At 37.3% G+C, this 8,763-nt stretch overlaps 1 long non-coding RNA gene across 1 annotated transcript in view; it reads left to right on the forward strand.

Moving 5' to 3' along the window:
• The first annotated feature begins 8,248 nt into the window (after window positions 1–8,248).
• The window catches only part of LOC112136467, a 136,531-nt gene continuing 136,016 nt past the window's right edge, over window positions 8,249–8,763 (forward strand). The window contains exon 1 of the long non-coding RNA XR_002917355.2: window positions 8,249–8,517. This is a non-coding gene — a long non-coding RNA (uncharacterized LOC112136467). The remainder of the gene's footprint in view (window positions 8,518–8,763) is intronic.

Consider the following 8,763-nt stretch of genomic DNA (forward strand, 5'->3'; position numbering starts at 1 on the left):
ACACTGGGCATGTGTTGAAAAAAGTGCTGAACGTGGGTTTTTGGACACACATATGGTGTAGGGATGTCCCGATTCTGTCACATGATCGGAAGTTGGGTTCAATGTGTTGATGACTCAATTGAAATTGGATGTTGATTCGTGATTGCACATTTAATTTATTCATATCACAGTCAGTACTTTATATTTAATCTTATTATTCCCCCTAAATCATTTCTTAGAAGTCTGCATATCAGAAATGGATCCCCACAATGAGTTTGTGGCACTAGTTTGATCAGCAGGTGCATAAAAAAACAGTTAAGCTAGTGAGATATTTACAGACTAACACTTCTGGGATCAATAGCTCTTGTAAAAAAACATTTAAACTCACAGTAAAAGTCTCTATGTTAAATGTTCCATTTTCTTTTCCTCCAGTGTTTCTGTGCAGCGTCACAAGGGTTACAGAGCCTATCCTATCTATTTTAGGGCAGGGGTCCCCACCTCAGCATTTGGCCCGGCCCCTGAACAATATCAGAGTTACATTATTTTTTTATTTATTTGCCAATCTGGCTTTGAGATTGAAAAAACGTGACATTTTATTCCCCTCTCCTGCAGTCTGTGTCTCTATCTTAAAACCCACCCCCATCAAAAAGAAGAGAATACAGTGTTCCCTTTCTACATCACAGTTCACCTTTTGTGGTCTCTAGAAACCCTCTAGAATGGCTGTAGACAGTTAAAAGCTCAATTAAGTAAAATGAGGCAAGAACATGAAGAGCTTTAAAAAACTAAATTAACAGGGAGCCAGTGAAGGATTTATTTTCTGTCTTTTTCTGTGAATATCTCAGGAAGTGTTATTAATATTTGGTTATGTGTGGCTTCCTGGAAAACTATAAATGCTTACATTCAGATACACCGTGCAATTAATGCTAACAGAAAACACTGTTAACATCAGAAAACACCTTTAGTGTTAGCCTACAAACTGACTGAAAAAGTTGAAAATGTTTGGGGACCCCTTCATAGGGTGAGGGCTGCATGCATCCTGAACAATTTGACAGTCTATTTCAGTGACACAAACTTCTACACTCATAATCATACACAAATCGTGTGCCAAGAAAACCGGAGAGAATGCAAACGCTGAGAGGACCAGCTGGGTTTAAGCTCACGGTTTTCTTGCTGTGAGACGACATTGTTAACCACCACACCGCTGTGCAGCCCTTTACATGGTCAACTGACCTCATTTTATGGGCCTCAACCTGGTAAAAATAAAGCAGCACTAAAACATAGCTTTTCTGTCACAGTAGGTGCAGCCATGGATGTCCTTATCAGGTGCTTTTAACTATCCATCACTTTAAATAAAAGGATTAGTCACGTCTTTTGTCTTTATTCATTTAGATGAATTCTTGAAAAACTTTTTTTATGACAAATTGCTTCTATTTTCACCCCTGATTTCCTGCTATTAACTTTATTTGTTGTGTTGAATTCAGCCAAAGACTACATATCTCTCCTGGCCCAAAAGGGAAATGTCTGCATACCTCAGGGGATCGTCATGTGGAGGAGAAGCAACACAAATGTGGGTGTACTGAGCCGTACTTTTAGATCAGGAAACACTGAACTGGAAAAAGGACAGTTGAGCACAATTTGTCCTTCACTGTGATTCAGCAACTCTGTTAACCCAACAACCCTCCAATACTTAACACAGAATAAAAAGACTTCCATTGTTGGTATACTGACTTATATACCAACTGTGTTTGTTTGTGATCTCGTTTTCCTCTTCGGTTTTATCTGTCAATGGTTTAAATGTTGACATTCATGTCATAAACTCACAACACTAGTGGGATGGAAAACTCAACAGAACATGCGATATCTGTTTGTTCCTATCCCATTATTTTCTAAATAGGGGTGTGCTAAAATATCGACATTACGATATATCTTGACATTTAGCCCTAGGATTGATTCTCAATGGGTTCTCACCAAGTATCGATCTTTTATTTTCATTTAAAGGGGCTGTAAAACGTTACATTCGTCCTCTTTTGGTGAAACATTCCTTTGGAGGTAGATAGGGGGCGCACATTGAACCAATGTGCCTGCAGCTACTTGAATTATTTAAGTTTTGTTGTGTTGTTTACAACAATTTTGCACAAGTATTAGCACTGCTGTTCATGTTTACTATTGTTAATGCTGAATTATACATATAATTCCAATTGAATTGGTGTCAATGCTTGTCAAAGACAGTATTACTGATTTCAGCAATGTTGCACTAAAGTGTTTATTATTTGTTGCACAAAATAAGACACAAGTTGTTTATTATGATTGTGTTCTTCTATATGTTGTGAGTTAGATGATTTAGATCAATTATTGCAGTATCGTGACATCATGAGCTATGTATCGCGTATCGTATCGTTTTCCCAGCCCTAATACTAAAGTATGCAATTATATCTCTTCTACAAATGTTCATTTGCTCACCTCCCGTCGTAGATTTACTAAACTGCCAGTGGGTGGAGGCAAATTGGACATGTTAGCTGTAGAATTTAGCTTTCATGACAATGATCGTTATCTCTCAGATATCCATTTGAAATGATTAAAGGACCATAACAAACTGCAGATCTACGCTTTCAAGTGAGCCCCTCTGGGCTGCTTACTTTTTCTCCAAATGACTGCTCCAACTGCTTTCCATTATAAAGGATGTTACTATGACCACTGAGAATCCATAAGACTATCTTTCCACTGCTTGTCATTGGAGTGAGGAGCACCATCCTCTTCCTGCTTCACTGAAGTTTCACCTGTAGCAGGGAGACGGAGAATCCTGCCAGCACTGGGAGAATCGTGTTCTTTGATTTCACCGGACGTTTCAACACCACCCAGCCAATTTTTCTGGACGACATGCTGGGAAAAATAAAGAAATAAGACTACGTCATCAGCTAGCCCTATAGTGTGTGGGAGTGAGAGACTGAGTCCACCCCCAGAGGACAGTCTCGGGCCTTTTCTCTCTTCATCTTCTATAACGCAGACTTCAAACACCATGTAAGCCGGGCTCTGCTGAAGTTCTAACAACTCTGCGATCATTGGCACGAACACAGACCCTGATGATACAGAGCACAGTGAACTCACTTCATGGACTGAAGTCAGAAAAGAAAAAGAAAACACCTTCAGCCTTTACCTTTGAAGGGGTTTTGCTGGAAGCAAGAAGGACACTCTTTGCGGTTATCTCCTACTGCTCTGTGCTTCGATGCTGCAATTAGCACATCTTCTTTTGAATATTCCTGGGAGCAGCAGCAACACAATGAGGTAGACTCTTACGTCCCTGGGCAAACCTGGCTCAGGTCTAGGGACCATAACATAAACTGGACACCAGTAAGAAATAAAAGAACCCGGTTTATCAAATAAACAAAAACCTTTGTTCCGCCCCTCCAACTGTCTCCACCAACCATTCTTGGAGGCTTAATCATGTCATCAGTCTGACCAATCAAAAGTTGTTAACATCCTCACTTTTTTGTTGCGACTTGGCTCATAAAGTCTCCCAGTTCCAACAAAAATAACAGCTAAAGCTTGTGTTTAACAGTGTAGCCTCCTGCGGTATCCGGTGTCTGACCGTGACGAAAGTGAACAAAACAAAGAAGCTCAGAGATGGGAGTGTGTTCAGCATCAGCGTCAGTTTTTGGACTGCATCTCCCATAATGCACTGGGTTAAAGTGACAGCATATGCCACTAAAATAAAACAATTCATTCACCCAAAAATAAATAAAACATGTTTTGTTAAAGTTACATTTTTTATGAGGACAAAATAATAAAAAAAACTTCAAAATATTCACTTTTTGTGTTGTTACAACTGAACATAAACATGAAGATAATGTTGTGTGTGTGAAAAACAAGCATGTTGTGATCATATAATTGTTCAAAATTATAGTTGCTCTGGTAAAAACATTCAATTTTTTAAAGGGAAAAACAACTACTTGAGCAAATTTTCAACTATTTTAGTTGAAAATTATTATTGAAAAATATCATAACTTTTATAACAACATTTAGGAAAAACAGCCCCAACTTCCAGCGTTTCTGCCTGAATTATTACAAAAAAAATGTCTGGAGATTGTGGAGGGACTGAACCTCAACACAGACTATAGAGTTTCTCCTGTTTTACATATCTGGATGCTGGTGTGCTGCAGAATTTTTGTCAGGGAAAAAGTGTAGCTTGGGTAAAAAAAGGTTGAAAACACTGCTGTACATCACTGGTGTTTCCACACTGTATTGATGGTTGATCATTTTTTGTTGCATCACATGTATGTTGTCTGCTGTGATGGAACTAGATCGTTTTGACGTTATAGTAACATAAATCTACCTCATCTCAATCCAAATGTTTTTTACAGGATTAATTATCGATTTTTTTGTTTTTAAAAGGATTTTTTAATGTATAGGTCGATTCGATTCTGCCTCAGACTGATCGATTTGCTTGGATCGTAGGAACAGAAATCGATTCATCTAATTCAAATCTATCCTTTCAGTCCCTGCTGGACTCAAACATCACAGCAGAGGGACAGAATGTCCCATCTGAGACCTGCAAGAGAAAGATTCTGCAAATGTTTGCTGCAATCAGACAGCGCCAGCAGGATGTGCTCTCTATCATGCATGTATTTAATAATTAATAGCCTCTCATTACAGCTATAATATGTTGTATAATTTATTCTATTTTAAAGACTTTTGTGAATATATGCTTCTTACAAAATTTCTCTTTATTTTTTCATTTGTGTGCAGCTTGTTTTTGTCATTTACTGCATTCTTCTGCTCTGTTGCTGATTTTCCTTCTGTAAATCTTATCTTAGCAATAGCCAGAGTTTAAACAGGGTAGTTTCCACTGCTGTGATGCTAGAAAATGGACAAATTAAGGAACAGTGGTTTGAAGGCTTACAAGACACGAAGTCTGTAAAAATGTTGGCAGAGGCTCACATTCATATTCATCATCTGGGCTCCATCTGAATATTTCTTTTTAATCCAAATTTCTTTGGCAACGTGACAATAAAGCTCGGTCTAAACTTGTTTTTCTCATTCCAAATTCAACAAAAAACTTGGCTTCTAAAACTCTTCTGTTATGTAGACAATTGAGTCATTTTGAGACCCTTTTTCAGGACGCCCTTTCATCTACAGTGTCAAATATGTCAACATATTTGTGTCTTTTCTGCACAATGTAGATTTTAAATATTTTAATAACTTTGGTGACTAGAGTTGCATAAAAAAAATCTTGCTACATAAATAGGAAACAAGCAGTTTAATATGTCCAGATATGATACTATAGTTTTATTTTGAAAGTCTGGATATAATGTGTAACCAGTGTTACTAAAAACATACCTGGTCCATTTCTATCAATTAATGACTGAGTGGGTAGTCAGATTTTTCTTTGTTGTATTTCTTTTTGGGGGTCATGAAACAACCTTGATTATCTCACCACTCTAGATGAAATGGTGAACATCCTTTTGGATATTTTTTTCATTGATATAGATGTTTATGTGAGTCAGAATCAAGTGATATAAATAAAAATATATGTGGATCTTTTTATTTCCAAGCACTCTTTGATATGATGCAGAAGTGGGGTCAGACTAGTAACTTCAAACTGCCTGCAGGCAACAACAATATATTTTAGAATTTTTTCTTTTAAATTAAAAAAAAAAGTATATTAAAAGTTCTTTTAAAGTCTCCCTTTGACATTTTTTTTGATAAAAAACAAACATTTCCAGTAGTGTTTTAATTATGATTATGACTTTTTTTAAACCAAAATCCCACAACCAAAATGCCTTAAAAAGCTATTTTTTTTTTATGTTGATCTGAAACCTTGTTTCCAAAATCTCCTCTGAGGGGGCGTGGCTTTTAGAGCTGAGCTGAACAGCCCAGACCTGGACAGTCTGGAACAGATGAGGATTTAGTGCATGTGCAGCAGAGCTTAAAGGTAAAATATATATCCTAAGAAACAATCAGCGATGTGCGGTGAGGTTCACGGCTGGTGAGGCACTGATGTCATCAGTCAGATTTAAGAACTTTACAGGGGCTGATGTGTCTAAATGAATTCTTGAGTGTAGGGGTTTAAAAACGAAATCCTCCATTTAGAAATTGATGCTAAACAACATTAAAGAGTAACTGGTCGGCTGCACTTGTTTTGCTACTGCTAAATCTACTATTTTTTAGCCGCGGTGTAACTTACACTCTCTGGGCTCACCAGCGCCCTCTGCTGGTGGCATGCATATTGTGATGAGGCAGGCGGACTGTCTGCCACACCTAGTTTGTTTTTGAAGCGCATTTTTAGCAGATAAAATACTAAATGAGTCCCAAATTGGAACCAATGTAATCAGAAAGATAGCAACAGATAAACAAATCAGGTCAATTTAAAATAAAGCGCATTGTATGATGATAGAAGGACTGAAACAACAGGAAACTCGTAAATTTGCTGATTCTTTTTTTTTTTTAACCAAGAAACGTTGAAAACTCGAACAAAAATGGTAATCATAAAAAATAACATGTCTAAAAAAATAACACTTTATTTTTTATTTTAATAAGTATAGAAATTATTATTTTTTTTAGCTATATTTTGCTGGTGAGGCTCAGCCTCACTTTCCTCCCCTAACTGCACGTCACTGGAAACAATATATATATATTAATATTCGCTAAATGTGTCATCATGTTTTTTTTTTTTTTAAAGAAAAACACTGAAAACACTTTTACAATGAATCAAAAGATAACCGGACTGGGACTTCAGAGGCAAACTTAAGAGTACTGACCCAAAGTACATCTGCAAAAACTGATATCAAATAGGAGCTACACAGTCCTCTAAGAAAGCAAGCCAATAATTAGGCCTGCAGAATAAGCAGAAAATGTACTGTCATCGTAGTAAAAGACCAGTGCGGTATGCATACTGCAAAAGAAGGCAAAAGCTGTGATAAGTGGTCTCTGGTTGTGCAAATGCTAAACTATGTCTATGTAGTTTGAAATAATGAATCAAATAAAACCATTTATGCATTAAACCAATAGTATGGAGCTCCTTTTGTTCCTGACTAATCGCTGGAGCCTTCTAATGCCAGATGCCTGCCTTCAACATGGTACAGGAGTGTGAAAAAAAACAACTTTTCTTCCCAACACGTGACAGAGAAGGACTTGCGATGGCTCAGAGCGTCGATTTATCACAAGTCATATCGTCATTGCAGTTTCAAACACAGTTTCAAACAGCTACATTGGCTACATTGTAAGTTGGCTGGTGTTAGAGTGAAGGATGCTGAAGACAGGCTCAGATAAAGGAAACTGATTTACTGTGGTGACCCCTGAAGGGAAAGGCTGAAAGGAAAAGAAGAAGTACTAATTTACCTTACAAAAGGAAAGCAGTGTCAATGCTGATTGTTACAATACGTTAAATAAAGCATCAGTTCAGAGAGAAAGTTCATCCATTACTGCTTGTTTTGTCCAGATAATGATGGAAAAATGTGTTTTAAAGAAGACTGCGCAGTGATATTGAACGTTTGGTCTGTGTGACCGGAACTTCTTTTTTAGTTATGCATTATCCCTGTGCATTATCTCTTTTTAATCCACACCCAGCAGCCAATCAGAATTGAGTATTCACCCGGACCATGGTATAATAACCCGTAAATGAACTCACAAGTTGTTCCTTTACACATACCTGTGATCTGGGGACAAGTTGATGGAAGGAAAAAAACTACATTATAGTATACGGTTGAAAAAAATATGTTTCATTGATCGAGGGGGTACCATTTTACCAGTGACGTGCCGTCAGGGGAGGCAGGTGAGGCTGAGCCGCACCAGCAAAATATAGCTCAAGAAATCCATACATTAAATATGATGAATAGATTTTAAAATTAAATTTAAAAATCAAATATTATTTTTTGAATGTCTTTTTCTATGATTACCTTTTTTGTGAGGGTTTTTCAGCGTTTCTTCGGTAGAAAAGAGCAACAAATTTTCTAGTTTCCTGTTCAAATTCACCCCACAGCGTTGGTTGAGGCAGGTGCACCCCAGCCTCACCCAACGCACTGACTGGAACTGCAGCTGACGCATGCCTGTATTGTTTCAGTCTTTCAGTGTTCATAAAATACGCTTTATTTTTAAATCTTATCTCTTGCCATCTGTCTGATTACATTGATGCCAGTTTGTGACTCATTTAATATTTTTATCCGCTAAAAATGCGCTTTTAAAACCCACTAGGTGAGACAGTCTGCTGGCCGCGCTGCAGTACACATGCCACAAGGCAGAGGGCGCTGGTGAGCCCAGAGAGTGTATGTGACACCGCAGTTAACGAATAATAGATTTAGCGGTAGCTAAACAAGTGCAGCGAACCAGTTACTCTTTAGTATTGTTTAGCATCAATTTCTAAATGGAAGATTTGGTTTTTAAACCCCTAAACTCAAGAATTTGTTTAGACACGTCACTGATAGTGATTTCTACTGAGACAGAGGGACTTTAAACACTGAAGAAAGAAAAAGAAGACTTCTACAAACAGAACATTCATCTGTTTCTTCAGGAGGAACAGCGCACAGGCTTCAGTCATAAGGAAAAGTAAGTTAATAACAACAATCTTGGTGATTTTTTTAATGTTACAGTTTGTAAACAGAAGAAAATATTGAAATCAAATTAAAAAAAACACACACACACTTTATCTGTTGTCAGTCAAATGGTTAATAAGCTGGTCTGTAGTGTTGCCAGATAGTGTCAGATCTTTCCAGTTTTTTTGTTTTTTTGTTTTAACTTTATTGTAAACATCAGTTTCAGTACAGTAAAACAGTGCAAAATAGCCATTGAGGT

The sequence above is a fragment of the Oryzias melastigma genome, linkage group LG13 (assembly GCF_002922805.2).
Source record: "Oryzias melastigma strain HK-1 linkage group LG13, ASM292280v2, whole genome shotgun sequence".
NCBI classification, from domain to species: domain Eukaryota; kingdom Metazoa; phylum Chordata; class Actinopteri; order Beloniformes; family Adrianichthyidae; genus Oryzias; species Oryzias melastigma.